We start from the raw sequence: 18,146 nt of genomic DNA on the forward strand, positions 1-18,146 counted from the left end.
CTAGTAACGAATCTTTTTTTCCCCCCTTTTGTTTTCCCTACAGTTCCTATTTTTATATTCTGAATGCTTCTCCTCAGCGCCATAACTATGATTTTTACCCCCTACCCCAATAAGCTTTTGTTATATCCCTCGGTCTTCGCGGGTCTCCTGAGCCTTCCGCATTTTGGGGTTTTGGCAGTGTGGTAGTTGCGCTACCGTATCTTACTCATATTTTGATTTTATCCTGCCGTTATTAGATTTATTTGAGAAAATTGCACAAACATTAACAGACAACGCGGATATACGAATATGCACTCCGGTAAATATGATTTTATATTTGAAATACTAATTACTATAAATGCTAGGAACATACAGAACTTCTATTAGATGAATATTTGACTTCAGGAGGTATTTGCAATAATAATAGTAAATTGCAGCAAAAACATGTTCTAATTGATAGATGCAACCTAAAATTATATTTGGACAATTTGCTAGGCTGCTGGACAGAGATAGCTCATATGATACCCATTTGGATTTCCAAAATTTTTAAACGCTTTTTATAATCAAGCAATTTATTCTAAATTGAAGTTTAGAGCCGAAGCAACTAAAGGCTAAAGCTAGTGTATTTTTGCCTGTTAATTGAGCCTGTTCTTCTGGCCGATTCTACCTGCTTTGCAGAATGAAAAATTTTGCTAATCTTGGTAGTTTTCGCAACCAAAGGGCAACGTCATTACGGATGGAGGTAAGGAAATGTACAAAGTTTATGGAGAGTGAAGTGTAAGCTAAGTGCAGTAGCTCATCATGAACTTATTAAAAGTATATAGTACAATAAAGATACTGTAAATAGGTTTTAATTGTGTATATGATCAAAGAGAAGTAATCTCATATCTTAAACTGTAAACAAATTGTAAACTGTATAGTTTACTCCAGAAGACGATCATGAAATTTTGTATATCACCCCCCAGCACACGAGAAGTCGCAAAACCCATAGCACAGATAGGCCATGTGGGCAAGTTGTTAGAGAAAGGTAATCTATTCATGTATTTCTTGAACAGTTGAAGGTCATAGTTCTTAAGAAATACTAAATATTAGAAATAAGGAGGATTTATTTAGCGCAATTACGGATAACCATATGCTTATTTGGACTGATTTTATTTTGTTATTGCTAAAGGTAAATTAGTAAAGTTCTTTATTGTTAAATAAGACTAGTGTTCGTGCCTTTTACAAAACAGGTTTTGAGATGGGATTACATATTTCAGGTGAATTGCCTGTTTAAGGAAATATTTAATATTTGCATAATCTTTATCTTTCCTGGATAGTTGTAACCTTTAAAATAAATTTATAATTTATCTAAACCATCATTATGCTGATACGCAATTAAATTGTCCAAAATAAATAAGATAAGCGTTTGCAAAAAATCTTCTATTACTTGTTTCGTTCTTCTTGATGAAATAATTTATTATTGCTATTTTTTAAATTTTATTGTTATTCTCATACATTAGAGGGTATTCAGCCAACATCATATTATTACCATGGATGTGTAGAAAGTTCAGAAGAAACTTGTTACCATTGAATTTGTAGACCTGCAGATTTGTGCTCCTTAGGAAATACATAGGAGGGAAAATTGCGGTAGGAAAACTTGTTCTGCGAGTTCGGAGTCAAAAACTGTGGTGTCGAATTACCACAGCACGTGTTTCAACAGATTTAGAGGGTGAGTGGAGGGGGGTTTAGAGGAATTATTGATGCCAATTGTGATGGACATTGACCATGGGAATAGTGTGTGTGTGTGTGTATATATATATATATATATACATATACAAAAAAAAAAGACAGTGGAGGGAAATGGTGAGAAACTGTCATTAATCAACCTAATTGTTTTCTTCGATACTGATCATTTTAGGGAATTCTTAGGAGCACTCCCCCAAATATGAAAACAGTATTCAGTGGTTGGGCAGATTTGTAATTTATAGAGGGAATAGCTGTTCAGAGGTAATAACACCCTGCCAAAAAATTTAAAAAAAATAATAATAAAACTTGAGCCTCCTTAGAATCGAAAAAAGTTTTTTTTTATATTCTAAGGAGACAAAATATGTGATATGCTACATTATGCCCAGAAAGACTGCAGATTGAGCTGGGTTGTCAAAAGTAAGATTTGAAGAGGTTTTTGCTAGAAGTAAAAATAAGACAGAATTCAGTTTTACTGCCATTAAAATTGGTGAGATTGTCAACATCCAATTGACGCTAAGTAGTTTTTGGAGACCAGAAATTAGGAGAGAAATTGAAGTTCTGGAAGTTGGATGATTTGTATAGTGCAAAGTTTGTCAAATGAGAAAGTGGACTGGTGTATGGATTTGCAGTCAAGGAGGAGAACGTCATTCATATGTAGAACGACGAGTAGATGAAAGAACAGAGGAACACCAGCATTAGTTTGAAAGTGTGAGGATAAAGACTCATCCACCATCACAGGTGATCGCAGCCCAGGTTACGAAACTCAGAGGATTGTGATGGGAACTTATTTAATAGGCCATTGTTCCAAACCCAGTCTCTTATAGATATTAAGAGCAACCCCACTTGAGATTCCCTAAACTTTTCTGAAGTTGAGTGACATAAGCAAAGACATTCGATACAAGCGGAATTCATACTGGAAATTATTTTCAACTTTCTCTCAGATGCTTTCTTTTAAGGTTAGACGGTGATCAGCATTCATATTTATACATTTAGGGACACAAAAACACACGTGTTGAAAAGATTTTATTAATTATTAATAAAATACTATTTGACTTTTGACCCCTGTATCGAGATCATCATCAGAAGGATACATGCGTACAGTGGCGCAACCAGAGGGGGGGCAAAGGGCCCGGGCAACCCCCCCCCAAAGAAAAGGAAAAAACACAAGAAAAATTTCCAAAAATCTTTTCCTAATTAAAATTCGTTTTTTATATTTATGTTGTGTGCTACTTATGAATTAGCGATCACTGCAGATGCTCAGTTATAGGTCGTATGCGATGTGTAGTGTGTATTCGCAAAACGTCTACTCAACCTGCCCCCCCCCCCCCCCAAAAAAGATTAAATCCTGAGTGCGCCACTGCATGCGTATAAGGAACATGCTATAGCCCTGTATACCGGTGAACTAAATCTATGTAGTTAATTAATCCTTTTTCCTAGCCTGACCTCTAGCAATAAAAAAAAAATAAAATATTATATATATATATATATATATATATATATATATATATATATAACTACAATAAACTGCTAAAGTCCTCATGTATTAATATTCTTCTGGATTTGTACAGTTCTGATTGTTATAATATGATTTCCTTCAGTTGTTGTTGAATGTTACAAACACTTCACCAGGTTGTTTTCTTGTAGTGGGATTTTTCTTTTTTTTCGGCATGTTTAGGGTGTTATGCAGGTTGTAGATGGGTCCTCCACATTCTTAGGCCATCATTTTTGTTGAAATTTGGGTTATGTTTGAGCATTTCACATGACTCTTTAAATTTCCTCTCAAACCAGGTTTTGGTGCGGTGTAGGGAATTGGTATTTTTCCAATCAATTCTGTGGTATGTTTGGAGTGTGTGGTCAGAAAGCCCGGTTTTTCCAAAATGGAGGTATTTAATGTGTCGTTTCTGTTCGTCTTGTCTAATTGGGATAGTTCGCCCTGTTTCCCCTATGTATGGTATGTTACATGTGCATTGTATTTTGTATACCCCTGGGTGGGCTAGATGTGGAAGAGGATCTTTAGAAGAACTGAGTAGGTGTCTTAATTTATTCGGGGGTTTAAAAGTGGTTTTAATGTTGTATTTGTGTAGTGTTCTATTTTTTCAGAAATGCCTCTAACATAAGGAATGGCAATAACATTCCTGAAATCTTTTTTGTTCTTACTGGTATCTTTGTGGAGGATCTTGTGAATATTTTTTTTTTTTACTGTATCCATTTTTTATAAATGTTTGGTTGATGATCTTGTATTCCTGGTTTAGAGCTTGTTCATTAGAACAAATTGTTTGAGCTCTGTGTTTAAGGGTGCTTATGACACCTAGTTTTTGTGTTGGGTGGTGGTAAGAATTTTTGTGTATGTATTGGCCTGTGTGTGTGTAGGTTTGCGGTAGACTGAGAAGGAGAGACAGCCAGAGGGAAGACGTGTGATAAGTGTGTCTAGGAAGAGAGTTGTTTTTTTCCATTTCAATGGTGAATTGGATACGTTTGTGTTGTTTGTTTGTTTAGGTGGCTAAGAAATGTATTTAGTGCTTCGCGGCCCGTGGGACCAAATCGCGAAAATATCGTCGACGTATCTGAGCCAAATTTTGGGCTTTAGACCTGCTGTCTCTAGAGCATGTTACTCAAAGTCTTCCATATAAGAACAATTAACTGTTAATTACCACACGAAGAAATCCGCTTATGATTGTAAAACATTTTATTTTAACAAAATGAAGTTAATTTTAAATTTGATCCAAACGCGAAGCATGTTTAAAATTACTTTTATTTATTTTATTGGTTTTCTCATCCTTTATGCATAGTATGCCCTAAGCCTAAACACGACTGTTTTACCTCGGAATGAATTTTTCTCTTCGCGTGTTCTTTTAACACGTTATTGTAATTGTATCTGTCGTCTGATGTAACCAGCATGTTTATGTATACGTTGAGCGTACGCGAAGTGCAATTTTAAGCAAGGATAACATCTTAAAGTAAAAGTGCTGTATCTTCTGAAAGAAAATACTTTGCTGTTAAGCGTTGACAAAATTGATCTTTTTATATTTGTTTCTTGATCATTTCAAATGCTTATATATGATTATAGTGCTGAATTAATTTCACGATTTCTCCATGATATTATTTTATTCATGGAAGTGTTTTTTAAATTTGCATTTAATCTTTTTAGAAATAAATTGGATACAGAGAATTTTTTTGAAGATGCTTATTATATTTGGTTTTCTCTGTTTGCCTTTTTTATTTTTTGTGCTATTAGAAAAAGTTGAATGTTTCCCGCCAGCCGATCGGTGAATGGAAGAGGAAATAAGTTTTTTTTTTGGCGGGAAATGGTTGGCGGTGATGTAGTGCGCTTCTCTTGTGCGCATTCATCGTAGCTTTTACTTTATTCTTATGTTTGGAAAGAAAGATTTGCGCAGATCTTTCGGATAGCACAGTATGAATTGCATAATTTTTTTTTTTTTAAAGAAAAGTAAATAAAGAAAACTAAACATCTCTTGTCCTTTCTTCTAAGGGATGCAAAATGTCAAGCGTTAGAGATAGTAATCCCCTTGTCAAGTAAGGAAATTTACGCATATCGCGAATATTGAGCCTGTTCAAAGCATATCAGTAGGAGTCGTTACTTTGTGTCGAAGCTTCATGACTAGTTATTGCTGTTGATGAAAAATATTATACCATTGACTTGTTTCATTTTTTAAGACGGGAATTATGGCATTTGTATCTCAGAACTACAGAATTATTCACACAAAGTGATGTATTTTATCAAGTTGAACTGTAGGAAATAGTTTACCATTAGGAAATATGTAACCGAAGAATTACAGCCATCAGCAGTTTAGTAAGTACCAATTTTCCCACTAGGAGACGCTGTAATTGCTTCTGCGTATTGGCGCGGTGCCAAGATTGCAGCCTACTATCACATCTACTGGGAGTGGAACGTTCGTGCGTGAACGGATCGTTGTGCTCACTTGGAGTTAAAAATGTTTCTATCGTGTTTTTTTTTTCACTTCAATTTTTGATCAGAAAATTCTCCGTGTTAAAACTTAGGATATGTGATTTTGTGTATGTGCTGGAAGATGGGATCTTTATCGGTTACTTCAGATTTGGAAACAATACATGTATGTTTGCTAGTGATGGAGGAGGCACATGACCTTGGCGGGTGTCGTAGCTGCAGCAGCTGTTGCGTGGACCGGAGCTGTGAGTATCTGTGATTATGGATGGTTTCTCTACACACAGTTGCCATTGCAAACACTCAGATATGCCCGATTTCTCTTCTCTATGCGCGCGCAGACTGGAGTTCATCCTCCCGCGCCCCCTTTGGTCTTGTAAGAGTGCAGCGATTGGTTCGGGTTGAGGCGCAGTTGTATTTACTAAGTATTTAAAAAAAATTCTAAGGCGCGAAGAAATAAGTCTTAGAATTCAGAGAAGATGGTGACTAAGATTAAAACTTATGAATACTATTACGTAATAGTAATAGAAGAAAGCATTCCTGAACAAGTTGCAGGGGTGATGAGAATTTTTCATTTATTGCTTTTAGCAAATGATGAACTAGTCCGAGTGTGATGGCAAAATGATGTAATATTTTCAATGGTTTAGAAAATATGTTATTTATTAGATACGTTTATTGGATAGTTAATCTTTTGCAAAATTTCCACTCCCAATGGCTATTAGCCCTGCAACCTTCTTTCCATTGCGAGAATTAAGATCTTAGATGTTGAAAAATAGTCTAAGGTGCGAACAAAAATTGTAAGTTTCAGAAGGAATAATAATGAAGATGAAACTGAGCTGTAATACCCGAAAGTATTTTTTACAGATTTCTGGGAAGATGGGGAACAAAATCTTCGCATGTCCATTAAGTCGGCTTTATTCTTAGTATTACGTTTGATTCTTTTTTTTTAATTAATTTATGGAAAACTGATATAATTAGTTTTCCATACATAAATTTGATATTCCACGAATATATAAATCTGTATGATTTAAAATCTTTTCACACAGAGAATGGCCAAAAATGTACAATGAGGAACAATAGTAGTCATAGCCCTACATATATCCGGGATATATGTTGGGAATGCGGAGAACATTGCCATTTTAAGTGATACCAGACTGGTCAACTTAATTTGGCAATTATGTAATTGGAATTACTTATTAACTAACTACAATATCGCTTTCATCTTAAATGATTGATGCTTCTTACAGTGCTTCTAATTTTATAGCTGTTTGTTCTATTAGAGATGAAATGTGTGTTTCTTTAGCGATCCACACACACACACACACGTTATATCCGGTAGTAAATTGATATCGGTTAATTGAGGACTAATCTTTTCACGCCTTGAAAGGACATAAAGGACATACAAAAAAAATCAAAAATATAGACTTTTAGTAATTAATTTAAGAATATGTAAATCATGTAGTTTGGTTAGATGCAATACACTCGCATAGAATAAAATTACATTTCTTATTTAAACTGTTTTGTGGGGAGGAAAAAGTGAAATTTTACTTTTTAACCTATCGCCAAATTTCGTTGATCCTATCACTGCTGCATAAGATCCTGGGTAAGAGTTCATTGTATTTTAATATCTTTCAGATTTATTAGCGGAGAAATTTATTACATATTCTTTCGTAATTAAAGAAAATATTACTCCATTTATTGATTAGTTTCTATATTGTAATTCTTATAGAAATTTTGAACTACGAATTTTTCTCGACTGTTGTTAGTTCGTTGAATTTTAGGAATTTGAAATATCACACAATAAGATTCGTTTAGGTAGTTTCTGAAAGCTTGCCTTTTTTGAATTTAACAAGATTAGTAAGGAAATTTTTGATAATTTAATAGTATTTGGATCTTTCTTCACTTTGATTCAATTTGTTTGTTCATACTTGTGATTATGCGAGAATATGATAAAATTACATAGAAATCTCTTCCCTGGCAAGCCATGTACTTTTTATGTATTTTTTTAAATGCAGTTAATTGCTTTTATTAGTCGCATCTTCATCAGCGTTCTTTAATGTTGAATTGCAGTTTTCTTGAGTTTTTCTGAAAGGAAGAAATGTAGAATTATGGTTTCACGTGCTACAATTTCGAAATCAAAAACGAGCTTTTTTAAAAGCTCCCTGGGAACCAAAGATTCTGGACATAAGTATAATAATCATTCCCGTCAATATCATAAATGGAATTAAACCAGTTATGTATTATATTAACACCACACACGAGAGGAGTCGCTGAACTTACAGCATATTAATGCTGTGTGTGATGGGAAAAGGAATCTAGTAATGCTTTTCTTGAAGCTGCAGGTCTTGGGTACACTACAAGAATAAGGCTGTTCCAGAGAACAGAAGTATATAGAATGAAGGAGAATGATGACAAGTTAGCTTGGCGTTTGAAGTTGTACTGCGACTGGATGCTGGCTTAAAGAAAGGTATAAGAATAATGAAATCTAAAACACTGTCCATGAAAAATGCTCATTAAAAAAGCATAAAGCAGGAAGAAGAGCATCTGAGAACAGGAAGTTGCAGGAAGCATGTGAGAGAAGGGATCATTTAGCCTGATGGGTCTCTTCTAGCTAGACGAATCAATTTTTGTGTGTGTGTGTGTGTGTGGGAGGGGGTTCTGGTATACTACTTCACATTGTGTGAGTAGTTGTCTAAGATGGGGCGGATTTGAGATGTGCATGCAGTTAACAGTTGTACGGATGATAATGTCATGAACAGATAGTTTTTTTGAAGCAGATCAGGCTATTGATACAATGCATTTTGCAGGCAACATTAGATATATGCCAGCCCAAGAAGAGTTGTTCTTGTCTGTAGATATAGTATCAGCAAATGTAAGGGGAAAATCAAAGCGAGATCTTTCTTGCGAGAAGGATGATAGAATTGAAGGGTTAACCTCATTCTACTTGCGATTTTCAGGGAGTGTAGTGTGTTTGAAGACCTTCCATAATCCATGCCTTAAACTTGGCTTTTTTGATCGCATCAGTTGTGTCAAATGAAGGGTAGGAATGAACTGTGTTAATATCAAAAGTAATTTGAGATTGTGTCTGAGGAAGACGGTTGTAATTTGAGATTGTGTCTGAGGAAGACGGTTGTAATTTGTATGAGTGTATCTCTGAGGCAACCTTAGAATTGGTATAGAAATTTGAAGATGATCAATCTCTTGACAAGCAATGAATGATGCCAAGGAAATCAGCTAGTCAGTTAAATGTCAGACTCAGTGAGATGCCTTGGAAATATAAAGAGCGATCACACAAGGTTCAACAAACCTTTTGATTGTTTTGCTTCTGGGTATTGTGAAGAATCTACTGCGAGTCATGAGTTGCTAATCTCTAATCGTGGCCGTCGATTTTTGTTATTTTCTCGTGTGATAAATTTAATGATTTTTGACCGTAATCTTTTTTTTTTTTTTTTTTTTTTTTTTTTTTTTTTTTTTTTTTAACTGACGTGAAGAGATTATAGTTTGTTAGTGTAATAAATTTTCACAGCAAGCTTTCTTGCTGCGAAAACTGTTCTTGGTATAGTAGAAGGTGGATTGCTCATCTACTATGCAGGGGTTCAAAGAAAAGAATGATGGCAAGTGGGGAAAGCTTTGTCTTTGAGTGATTCATACTGTTATCTGGGTGTATGAGAAGAATGAATGCACTTAAAGACAGAATTTGGGTTGAGTGACCTTGGCTGGACACGAGAAGGTACACTACTCTGCTAGTAGGAGGAGAGTTTTCTGTATATCATCCTTTGAAATTTGATATTTGCTGCCTTTTTTTTGTAGCGTTTGTAGACTGAACAAGAAGCCGGAGTTTGAAGCCAGTTACAGTATGCTGAGTGTTTTTTTTTTTTGTTGTTTGGAATGCTTTGGAACATTTATAAACAAAAAAACCGTGGTTTGAATAATGGGTACTGATGCTGGCTGTAACAGCGGATGAAGACTTTAATGCAGAAAGTATCATTTCACTGATTCTTAGTTTTGGTGAACTCGAGTTTTCATATCTGACAAAGTTAAATAACAAGGAATTCAGACTAAACCATCATGCCATATAATGGGCCTGCTGCATGAAATTTTGAATGTGCAGTGTTGTCTAATCAATGGAGACCCAGATCTATGCTAAAGTGTTGTCTAGTAGGTCCCAGTTATACGAATATTGGGAATCTGATTTAGATGGGCAGGTCGATATCCTTTAGATAAGGAACCGAAGATAGAAACGTGCAAAGATGCCACTCGAGGACTACTTTAGGGCTATTATTACTTCTGGTGTCCAATAACCAGCCAGCTGACATATGTTCAGAGTAGGAGGGTGAATAGCAATCAGGCCATGGAAGGAAAGAAAAAATTTCAAAGATCATCTTGTATATTGGGAAAAGAAATTGGTTAAACCTTGGATGAGTTTATGGTAGAGGAGTACTAGCGTTACTGTTATACCTGAATGAACTGCCAGAGAGGTGAAATGGGTTGATGGCAAGTATAATATTGTATTCTGGTGGGTGAGTGAATGATTTGCATTACGTCACTGCTAATAGCAAATATTTCGGGATCTCTGCCGCTTTTGTTTTGGAAATGGAAAAAGGAGGTCACTTGTAATGATAAATTATTCTTCTAAGGAGGATGACCCGTAGTTGGACTGAGGAAATCTGGGCGTGGGAATAAAAATTTGAAGAGGCAGGAGTGATTATTGAATTAGGACATAGATTACAAATGAACGTTGCAGAATATAGTAAGAAAAAATTGCCATTAGTTCATATGGGGCTATGAGACAAGTATGCTGTTAGCTGTCTCGTGGGATGAAAAATTCGAAGAGTTTATCATCCCACGAAACAGCTAACTCAACTTGAGCAAAATCTCTCCAGTTCAGGACCGGCTTCGAACTCGGATATTCCTAGCTGAAGGATACATATTGCATCTTTGATGGTGGAATCAAAGATGCAATAACGGCATTTACTATCGCCGTTCAGAATATTTTATTAAATGACGTTAATATGTTAACTTCAATATTTAGGTAGCAAATGGAATTGGAGTAGTGTCTTTAAGTCCCTCATTCCCATAATGCCATAGAATTAAACCAATCAGGTTTTCATATCTGAGAACTCTTTCTCTTACAAGTCAAGTTTCTATTATAGTGGCATCTGTTCGTGTCCTGCCTTCTATATACTGAGAGTAAGAAATGGATTAACTTGATCTACTATAAAGCACTACTTTCCACATTGCACAATAACAAGTGTGCGATATGAATGAATTCGCAAATTTAAGAAACCCACTATATGAGAAACTTTGTCCTATGCTTATTAGTAAGGTTTTTTTCAATCATAAATTAGAAATATAGTTTAACGATAATGAAAATTATTTGTAACACGTCATATTAGTCTTCTTTATTTATCTTTCTAAAATCCTATTCGTGAAACATTAATATATTAAACTTATTTAAATTGTGCTGTTGTGATAATTATTTCAAAAAAAATAATGAAAAATAATGTACACACAAACAATGAAAGTGTTTCTAAAATAGAGAAGCGCTGCTACATAAAAATTCGGAACACATTGCCAGTTTCGCATAATTTACTGATGTGGAGCTATCACCGGAACTACTAAAGATTGGTTGTTCCCTGAGTTCTTCCAGGCCTAGATTTTCTCCAATTTTTGTTTCATTAAATTGATTTAATATTAGTTGCGGAATAGCTTCAGCCGCGAAAGACTGAAAATATATATTAAACTGAATTTTTTAAGATTATTATCGAATCCATTGGTATTAAAATAAAATGTAAATAAACGTTTGCGTTGCTTAACCAGTCTGGGGAAATGCTGTTTGGTTCATCATTGGAATGAAATATATTTCATGCTCCGGTGTGTGTGTGTGTGTGTGTGTGTGTGTGTGTGTGTGTGTGTGTGTGTGTGTGAGAGAGAGAGAGAGAGAGAGAATTAATCGCTACTGATTAATCCACCCCACTCCCTCCCCCGAATTGCATTCAGAAATACTCGAATATAACGTCACCTTCAGCTTTAGTGGCAATAGTGATTCTTCTTACTTCAAAGTAGCCCACGCTAGCAGACACTTGGAATTTGGTGCTCTTTTCCAGTGCAGTTGCTGTGTTAAAATGGCACAAATATCGTTTCAACCCGATCTGACTTAGACTAGATGCAAACTTGCTCAAATGTGATTTCGATCAGAACTCATGGATGGTAAGGCTAATTCTTAAATTTCTTTTCCTTCAAACGAGATTATATTCCAATATGACAATGCTACTTATAATATACTAGCGTAGGTGCTATGAAATAATTCATGGTGTTCTCATTGAACACAGAATTTTTGAAACTGCGATTAGTAATACTACGGGAAACCAGTCCTCATACCATGATCCGGTCCTTTAAGATGAAAGGACTAGATCAGGGGTTCTCAACCTTTTCCAGTGGCGTACCACTATATTTAATTAAAGATATTAGATGTACCAGTCAGCAAACCTGTTTTCGTACCACCCGGCAGTGGCTCACGTACCACCAGTGGTACGCGTACCATAGGTTGAGAATCCCTGGACTGGATCAAGCACGCTCGTGTAGCATTCTCTGAGCATTTTTAAAATTCATTCTCGACTGGCAACTTGAAGATAGTGTTACGTGACTCATTGCTCTACATAATGTTTCAATTGTTCCGACCATCTTCTTTAAAAGTCGAATGTGACATGTGCATTTTGATTTGAAAGAGCTGCGGTTCGAATCCCGTTTAGACTAAGGAATAACTTTCCAATTTCTTTTTTCTTCACTTGGTAAAGACAATGCCTTTAGTTGCTAAGATCTGGTTCAAATTTAGGACGCCAAAAACCTTTATAAGGACATTACAACCGAAAGTGAATTACCCGGTCTCATTACGTAGATGGATCTTCCTCCCAGATTTTTCATGCTGCAAAACGAACTAGCAAGAACAGATGTAATTGGCTGGCCTGGCTGACTGAGTGATTAGCTTATATGCTCTTTAACTAGCACGCTCTGAGTTCGAATCTCGCTGTGGACATGGATGTTTTTGTCCAAGATATGACCTCGCACTAGACAATGAGATTCTACTTTGCTTACTGGATGCCTGAAGTGTCTTGCAAAAGTTCCATGTTTACAGCCAGGATTTTTTGGACTGTCTAATTCTTAGCCCATCCACAGTACTAATATTGATGTGCTGCAGACTAACAGCCTTTCGTGGTTGGGATTCACATAAAAACAAACAAAAAAAAAAAAAACTCCTAAGCCTTAGTTGTTCTGAATATAGTTCGGTAGGTTTCAACCTAAACCTATTTAATTTTCAACCGGAGGTACTCTCATACATAGGATTTTAGTCCTGCAAAATAAATATTTAATTTAATCATAGCCATTCTTGATTGCTTCGTCATAGTTTTACACAAGAGTCATAATAATTGTTTCAGATCCAAGAACGATGGACATTGCACCACACCAAGTGACCTTCATCGCTTTTAGAAGTAATGTGATCTGCAGTTCTGCTATGAAATCCAAGGCAGGGTGGATTTCCAATGGACTGCTGTTTACTTTGACATCTGGAACTTCGACATCGCATTTTCATGTATACTATTTTGGATAATATTCCCTCTCCCTTCAGAGGGCTCGGTGAACAAAATAAGATTAATTTGCTTGCCTTTTCACATATTTTCACTTGCTGCATTATCTTTTTAGATTTTCGTCTTTTAACGGTAAATGCTACAGCTCACTTGGGAAAATTAGAGCAGTTTAAGGTAGTACTCAAGGAGAAATTACTGAAATAGTAGCTGAGCATTTCCTTTGCTCCTTTTCTTTCTTTTATATATATATACTGGGGGCTCCCCCCCTCCCCCGAGTTCCGGACTGGTAAGCCGGTTCTCCTTGAATTCTGATGACTCGTAGCCCCTGAGTTTCAAAACGTTTCAAATAACTTGACACAAAAACGTTACAGAAAAAGCTTATCATTTTATATTATAAGGTAGATTCACATGTGCTTTCTTCGCATTGTTCCTCATTTTACTGGACTATCGGAATATGTGGCTAAATTTTGAAGTTAGGTTGTTAGTATACTAGGAAAAGTGTTTCCACACAAGATTGTTCAATCTTTTATATTCTGGTATCATGGATAGCCTTTATTAGTAGTGAGTTGCTATATTACTAGACTGCAGTCTAAGAAACGAGTAAAAATGTAGGTTTTCTGAAGGAAAGTATTGAAGTTAATGAAGGTAGAGGACGGAAATGAAGTGTGGAGGAATAAGGACTAGCGGCTGCTCGTCTTTTAACATATTTAGAGAGGGATTTGAGGTTATTATTGTCATTCTGATGAACATTGACCAGAAATTTCTGTTGAAATAGTGGCAGAAGCTGAACGTGAAAGAGAGCGACATAAAGTTTAAGACGGTCATTAGTTAGCATAATTGCCAGATATTTCTGTGCTGTGTCAAGAACTTTTAGCGAGCTCTTAAGAAGCACCATTCCGAATGTGAACTGTAGTTACTGGTTGGATGGATTTGTAAAGAGAAGTGCATGATATGTAAACAAGAGTTAGTTTTAAAATCGGGTTAGCTGATAGCTTATTAATGATAAAAATATTTAGGAGAATCTAGTTTCCTTCAGACGAGATTTACTTGTCATAATTATGATGTTAAAAACAATTTCACTAGTTATTATCAGCTGCTTTCTTTTAAATTATTCTGTAATTTCTTGCTCTATTTACAGCCATTAGCCAACTCTGCATGAATCCACGTATATTAATATGCCTGTCGATATTTATTTTTTCTCCACTGATTTTTCATGGGTCATTCTCATTAAATTGCCGTAACATCTCAGACCGGTTTACTTTTAATACTAGACAATTGTTTTTTAATAACTTCATTTGTAATATATTTCTGCAGTAATGCCTTTGGTTATGTTATCTACGTTTCCTCAGCATTTCTAGGGAGCCACTGCATCTTCGTCAGTATCAACAATGCCCTTTGGTTTTGAAAGGCTTGAGTTCAAATCCTGTTTAGGACGTGAAGCGTCTTGAAGATTTTTATCAGAATGTGTGTTTAGCTGGTCATATGGCGGTGGCAGAATTTTTGCTGTACACATAGCCTTAGCCACTTCAACCGTAATTCCAAACAACCGCAATCAAAATTTTCAGATTGATGGTTTCCCCTATCTTTTGATCAATTTTGCTTTTAGCACATCTCTTGAGATGAGTATGCTAAAATTAGTTTTGTTATATGGATCTCATTTGTTAAAATATAAGTTGCCTTTAAAAATGTACCATTTATTTTGGTTGAAAGGCATATACGTATTCTTTCAATTTGTCTCCGTCTGGTTTCACTTGTTTGCTATTAAACAGAGTTAAGTATTAATTTAAATTCGCGCCTGTACTTCTATACTAGGAGTAATGGCTCCGCCGTGAGTCACTGTTAGTGTCTGCTGTAATTAAGAGTGAACAGTACTTCCTTATAGTTATTGAGTTTCGCCTCCTGTCGTTGATGGAATAATTCTGTTCGAAGTTTCTTTTATAGGTTAGCCTCACGCTGTATGATCAGAGAAAACCTCCCTATTAAGGACTTAATTTATAATTTAAAAAATAAAGGTGTTAAATGGGTTTTATGCCTCTTGTAACCAAAACGTGCTGACTATTTCGGTTCTTCCTGTTGCTTATAAGATAAACTCCTTTCTTGACCTCAAAAATGAAGTCCAGTAATTATCTGTATAATAATATCACCCTTAACATATGTAGCGATCTAATTATAGTAAAGAGGTAAAAAAGAAAGTCTCATCAACGGATTAGTAATTTCGCTGATTAGAACACAATGAAGGAACATATATTATTCCTAAATAAATACAGATATCTGTTATGCCATTCAATGGGATTCATCAAGTTCATTTTACTGCCATTAAGAGTCCCCCCCCCCCACTAAGTTGGAAAACGTGCAGTCAAGAAATAATATCTCATTAACTTGGTTGCTTTGGCCGTAATGTCTGTCAGACCACGAATTCAAGAATAGATAATCTCTCATTGGATAAGCATAATACCTGCTTGACAAGTTCACTGCAATTGGAATATTCGAAAACATGTTATGATATTTACCTTCCATGTTCTTTGACAGCTCATCCTGTTCTTGTTGGTTGTTTCTATTTATATTTTACGTTATAATTTTAATTCGGGATAATGGTTTGAAAGAAATGACGTCATCGCTACAATTCATATGCCAGTAAATAACATGCTTTAATTGTAGCATGCTCTGCTTGGTGTAGGAACAAACAAACAAATTGAAAAAGTTCAAGGCAAACATAGTGTGGCAGAAGCAAAGAAGTATTCGGTAAAAAAGTTTCCAAATCCTCTTTCAGGCCATGAATCTTGTTTCAGTTTTGGAAAAAAAAAAAAAAAAAATCTAGGTCGAAAACGATAATTCTTTTTAACATCATAGAAACAGCGTACCCCATGTCTCTTTTGTATTGCCAGAAAGAGAGAAGAATCTTGACCATTTTTTTGTTTCACTGTCCTTCGAACCTGGAAAAACAAAAAATACTTTATTTTGTGGAACCTTTGGAGGGAGCTTTCACCAACTCTAGTTCGCTATTGGTCGGAATCTATGGGAGAGAAATTAAAGCCCCCCCCCCCCCCCCAAAAAAAAAAAAAACTTCAGCCGCTAAAAGAGGACGTACGTTCAGTTTCCTAACGGCCCGTGTACTGCAGTTATGCTTTCTTTCTGAACGGTTTTCATGCAGAGGCGTTAGAAAAAGCCTGAAACACTGCAGTTTGTGCAGAATTCATGAAAATGCTCATTTTAACTTTCTAAATCTGTTAAATTCCACCCACCCCCATCATTACACTAAGAAGTTTATTTGGTTATCTCTTAAGTATACTGTGCATGCACAGTAAGGTGCAAGTGAAATTTGGAATATACTTAAACTTTTCAAGATTAAAAATTCTGACTTATTCCTCCAACTCGGGGCAACAGAAATTCCAGGTGCTTTGCACCGACTTCAAGTCCGTCTACTATCGTATGATTTTTTTATTTTTAAAAAAGAGGGGTATTACAGTTCTATTTCGATGGTCATTGATAGCTTGGTGATGAAACCTTCGTTTCATCACCAAGCTACTTCGGCCTGCATCCACCAAAGACAGGGATTCTTATTTAATTTATTTCGCCTGTCGCCACTGTTTAAAATATCACGTATCATAAATTCAGTAAAATTTAAGCCACTGATTCCCAACCATGTGTCCTGAGATTTTTTTTCCCTCTAAATATCCAATATAGATATGCTTAACAGTTTGTAAAAAAAAAAAAGAATGTAGGGAAAAAAAGATACTAATCGTAAACGCAATGCCAAACTGGACAAGAGATTATTGATTTAAGAAATCATCGAAATTGACAAATAAACCACGACTTATCGTTGAACTCTTTTTGGATGTGTTACCAAACAATTTCCTAATATTGAAAAGACTTCCGTGATAATTTAGTAATTTCCCACTACTTATCTCTGTGAATGGCTGCTTTCTACGCTATCGAATGAAACATTAAATGCAAGAAGAGGAATGTTTATCCACAGTTCAACCACGAATTCATAACTTGAAGCACCAGACTGTGTCACATTAAAGTTGTATGACAGTTATTAAAATATTTTTATTATATATTTGTTTGCGTTGTAACAAGGTTTGTCACATTAAAATAATACGACAGTTAATTTTTTTTTGCTGTTTGTACTATAGTAAGTTTTCGCTTGAAAATTTAATGTGTATGAGTATTGTGCAAATGATGGTTAGCAGACCTCCTGCGATGAGTATCTACGGATTCCATGAAGGGCCATATATAATAATTAGTTTGTAATCATTAATTTTGATAAACAAAATGGTTTACAATTTATTAATTTTTTCTTTCTTGAATATGTATTAATTCATAAAAAAAATTGGGAATCGCTTAGTATCAAACATCAAGAAATTCGAAAGTATTCTTTGTCTCATACTTTAAATTATTGCTGACGTTTCTAAGATTTTAGGTGTATAATTATTTTTCCATTGCATAACACATTTCTCATACTTTCCATTGCATAACTAGAGAATGGATCGCGAATCCTATGAAAAAGTTCAATTATCAAATGTCAGTAAACTAAAGACGCTCATTCCCTATATGACAATATACGAGACTTAAAAATTGTATCCTGTATTATCCACTCAGAAAATAAACAAAATAATACAAATTTGTATTATTAATATTTATGGCTATTTTGCCTATTTTCTTAAGGAGTAACCCTTATATAATGTCATTGGCTTTTTTTAAATAAGTTTATTTAAAGCATTAATGATATTTTAAAGACATAGATAAACGAAAAATATGGAAGAATATAGTTTGTTGGAGGTTGTCTTTTTTGGAGCAGCATCAGGCGTATAACGATTAAAAAAAAAAAAAAAAAAAAAAAAAAAAAAAAAAAAAAAAAAAACTGAACTGCAAAATGACTGAAAGGAACAGGGGGGGGGGGGAAACATGTCGGAGCTAAACATGCAGAA

At 35.2% G+C, this 18,146-nt stretch overlaps 1 protein-coding gene across 5 annotated transcripts in view; it reads left to right on the forward strand.

The window, feature by feature from the left end:
- LOC150096550 (serine/threonine-protein phosphatase 4 regulatory subunit 1-like) overlaps window positions 1-18,146 on the forward strand; it is a 536,793-nt gene that overhangs the window by 123,941 nt on the left and 394,706 nt on the right. Inside the window, exon 1 of one of the 5 annotated variants that reach the window (XM_090408179.1) lies at window positions 5,683-5,877. The exons of the other annotated variants lie outside the window; for them this stretch is intronic. The gene's annotated coding sequence lies outside the window, so the exon portion shown is untranslated. Of the gene's footprint in view, window positions 1-5,682; window positions 5,878-18,146 lie in introns of those variants that run through there. 5 annotated transcript variants of the gene reach the window in all.

The sequence above is a fragment of the Typopeltis vanoorti genome, chromosome 18, assembly GCF_054136105.1.
Source record: "Typopeltis vanoorti isolate ZY-2024b chromosome 18, IOZ_Tvanoo_1.0, whole genome shotgun sequence".
NCBI lineage: Eukaryota > Metazoa > Arthropoda > Arachnida > Uropygi > Thelyphonidae > Typopeltis > Typopeltis vanoorti.